This window comes from Papio anubis, chromosome 1 (assembly GCF_008728515.1).
Source record: "Papio anubis isolate 15944 chromosome 1, Panubis1.0, whole genome shotgun sequence".
In the NCBI taxonomy this organism is placed as follows: Eukaryota; Metazoa; Chordata; class Mammalia; order Primates; family Cercopithecidae; genus Papio; species Papio anubis.
This window is the reverse complement of record NC_044976.1, coordinates 68994483-68998783: the sequence shown is the minus strand read 5'-3', so window position 1 is coordinate 68998783 and position 4301 is coordinate 68994483. Positions and strand designations below refer to the sequence as shown.

The following is a 4301-nucleotide window of genomic DNA, read 5'->3' as shown; positions in this document are numbered from 1 at the left end:
AAAGGACTTGAATAGACATTTCTCCAAAGAAGATATACAAATGCCCATCAAACAAATGAAAAGATGCTAAACATCACTAATCATCAGGAAAATATAGATTAAAATCACAATAAGATATCACCTCACAATTGTCAGGATGGCTTCTATCAAAAAAAGAAAGAAAAAAAAAAACAGAAAATAACAAGTGCTGGTGAGGATGTAGAGAAATTGGAACCCTTGGGAACACTGTTGGTGAGAATGTAAAATGATTCAGCTACTATAGAAAACTTTATGGAGATTCCTCAAAATATTAAATATACAATCACCTTATGATCCAGCAATCCCACTTCTGGAAATAGACCCAAAAGAATTGAAAATATCAAAGAGATTTGCACACCCGTGTTCATTGCAGCATTATTCACAATAGCCAAGAGTTGGAAGCAACCTAAATATATATGACAGATGAATGGATAAATAAAATGTGATGTACATAACATACAGTGAAATATTATTCAGCTTTAAAAAAGAAAACCCTGCCAAATGCTACAAAACCTTTAGGACATTATACTAACTGAAATAAGCCAATTACAAAAAGAGAAATGATTCCACTTATATGAGATATCTAAAGTAGTCAACTCTTGGAAACAGAAAACAGAATGGTGGCTGCCAGAGGCAGAAAACTTGGGGACAATGGAAGATGTTAACAGATACAGAGTTTCAGTTTTGTAAGATGAAAAAGCGCTATGGATCTGTTGCACAACAATGTACATATAGGTAATACTATTGTACTGCACACGTAAAAATGGTTAAGATGGTAAATTTTATGTTTTTGCCACACACAAAAACCCATATAATTGCCAACTTCTCATTATGTAAAACATGTATATTGCTTTTAAAACCAACCGGTCAACCAACCCTCTACTTCATTAGCCTTTTATAAAAGGTAGTATATTTTGCAACCAAAAAACAGACACAATCTAATCTCAGAGTAAAAGATAACACTCTGGACTGGAGCTCACCTCTCCCGGCTGTGGGATGCCAAAGCCATGCAGGTGCAGAGCAAAGCAGGTAGCTGCTGGCTGTGAGGAGGCTGTGGAAAGTGTGAGGAGACTGTGCGTTAATAAAAATATCCACGGAGAACACTGAAAACTCAGTGTATTCAAAAATCCATTAAAAATTTGGAACCGAAGATCATACATGGAAGTGAATCAATGGACTCTGGAATATCCTTGGACAACAGTTATAAAATGGATTGTCCTGAAACGGGTGTATGTATTATATAACAATTAATGATAATAAGTGGAATCATAAAAGCATTGGAATGGCATCTTGGTCTGGTACAGATGTCGATGTGGCAAACCTCAGGGAACACTCACAAACTTGAAATGTGAAGTCAGGAATAAAAATGATCTTACATATCAAGAAATTGTGGAATTGATGTGCAATGTTTCTTAAGAAGATCAGAGCAAAAGGAGTAGTTTTGTTTGTGTGCTTCTGAGCCATGGCGAAGAAGGAATAATTTTTGGAACAAATGGACCTGTTGACCAGAAAAAGATAACAAGTTTTTTCAGAGGGGATTGTTGTAGAAGTCTAACTGGAAAACCCAAGCTTTTCACTATTCAGGCCTGCCATGGTACAGAACTGGATTCTGGCATTGAGACAGACAGTGGTATTGATGATGACATGGCGTGTCATAAAATACCAGTGGAGGCCGACTTCTTGTATGCATATGGGACATCATTTGCTAATAAATTGAGACTGGAGAACCAAAGAAAGATAAGAGTGAGAGATCACCCTAAGATTCTTTAGCAACTCAGTGGATTAAACGCCGTTTACTATGATGGAGAACACTACAGAAGGAATATAATTGGAGGAAGGTGAGAAATAAGAAGTTCACTTTTGGTCACTTTAAATTTGAGATGCTTGTGCAACATCCGATCAGACATTCGGAGTAATCTGTGGTTCAAAGAAAATTCTGAGCTGGAAACACACTTTGGGTATAATCAGCAGATAGGAGCTATTAAAGTCTTGAAATGCAAGTGTGAGTATAGGTAAAGAAAAGAAGAGATTGAGGACTGAGTCCTGGGTACTTCAACATGTATAAGTCTGGAAGAGAAAGATAATACAGCAAAGGAGGCTTAGTGGAATGGGGGACTTCATGGGGAATATCTTCAAAGTCAAGTAAGGACATGTTTTTGAGGAGAAAGTGAACAATTCTATCATGACCTCTTGAAATGAGGACTGAATATTGGTATTGACTTTGGCAGTGTCAATATTGGAGGTCTTTGGTAATCTGAATAAGAGTTGTCTGTGTGCAGTGATATAAGTGAGTGATGTAAGTGAGTAAGGCTAAATTGGAGTGGTACCAAGAAAGAACTAGAGGTAAAGAGAGTATCGCATCTAAAAACAATTTGTTCAGGGAGCGTCTATGAAACGGAGAACCATGGGATCTCTGCTACAGGAAGATGTGGCATCTTGGGATAATTTTTTATTTAAGATTAGAAATGTTATATCATATTTTTATGCAAATAGAAAAGAACTAAACATCTAGGAATGATATGGATAAAAGCGAACACTGTGAGTAGGAAAGAGGGGATTGAATGCAGAGACTGAGGGTATGATTTGACCTAAAATAGGCACATTGCTCCTCCTAAACAATAATAGGAAGGGAGGCAGTGGCTATGATCTCTAAAGGATGCAGGTCAGTGCATTTGGTCGGATAAGGACTTTATCTTCTGATTGCTTCTATTTTCTCAATAAAATCAGAAGCAAGGTCACCTACTGAGAATCTAAGTTTGAGAAAGTCAAAGGTTTAAGGACAGTTTTCCTGTCCTTAAACTGTCTTCTCTGGAAATAAAAGAAATGTTGACTAGAAAAATATAATAGAATATACATTTCAATGTTTTATCCATGTCATTAACTTTACATAAGATAGTATGTTTTTAGCAAAAAGATAAAAAACACCTGAGGATGAACTAAATTCCACCTGTTTCCGTTTCTGAGTAAGCTAGAATGTGAGGACCAAGAGGGAAGGGATTGTTGTCTACTTTGTATAAAAAAAATCACTGTGCATAGAACATTGTAGACATGGTAGATGCTCAAGAAACATTTAGTGAATGATTTCACGAATGAGGAGGCGCTGTATCTCTAGTTTTTGTCATTGCTACAGATGGTCTTCACACCCACAAATATTTACCTTTTCACCTTATCCTAGCACATTTTTAGTAGCACTTTCCTAATTTATTTTTTTAAATATATGGTCATTTTTAAGAAAGCATTTTGTGGTTTACATTCATCTATTTTTCATTCTTCAAAACGTTGTTTTGCAGTATCTAATGGACAGTTTAAAATCTTCATGAATGAAAAGGCGCCTTTTGTCAAAATTAAATGAACGCAAAAGAATGAAAAGTTTGGGCTGAGTTCAAAATTGTAAGCTCCCAAGGAAAATAAATGCACAAAACTTCTGGTTTTCATTTCCCATATTCTTATATTAAACATGAAATTCAAGGGTTCTGACTGAATTAGAAAACTTAAAATTTGAGGACAAATTTCTGACGATAAAATGTTCTAAAGACTCTTAAATCAAAATCTTACTAAATAGCCTGACTAGCAATCGTATTTTTTTATTTCAATGTGTTTATTTTTCTACAACAACAGTAAAAATTTTACTAAATCCCCAGCTCTCTGTAATTATTTCACAGAAATGAATGGTTCTGTGTGTTTACTGAGAAGAGAACAGAAGATCTGTTACTCTTCAACCACTGGAGGATATTAATCTTACTCTGTCTCATAAAACTGTCTAATAAACATAAGAAAAATATAAAAATTTGCTAGCAAACACAGAAATGCAAGTAAAAGCAATAAGGCAGCATTTTCACCAATTAAGAAGGTAATGAACATCACTATATATATAGGTTTTTCATATTGTTATAATTTTCTTAGGAAAAATTTTTCAGTATGGAATAATTGAATGAAAATCTTGAGGCTGGGGGCAGTGGCTCACGCCTGTAATCCGAGCACTTTGGGAGGCCGAGGCGGCGGATCACCTGAGGTCAGGAGTTCGAGACTAGCCTGGTCAACATGGTGAAACCCCGTCCCTACTAAAAATACGAAAATTCGCCAAGTGTGATGTCGTGTGCCTGTAATCCCAGCTACTCAGGAGGCTGAGGCTGGAGAATTGCATGTACCCTGGAGGCAGAGGTTGCAGTGAGCTGAGATCATAGCACTGCACTCCAGGCTGGGCAACAGAGTGAGATGCCATCTCAAACAGAAAGAAAAGAAAAGAAGAAAAGAGAAAAAAAGATGGAAGGAAGGAAGCAAGC

At 36.3% G+C, this 4301-nt stretch overlaps 1 pseudogene; it reads left to right on the top strand.

Annotated features, from left to right (window-relative positions):
* Positions 1–434: 434 nt before the first annotated feature.
* On the top strand, positions 435–4060 carry LOC110742959 (annotated as a pseudogene).
* The last annotated feature ends 241 nt before the right edge of the window (positions 4061–4301 follow it).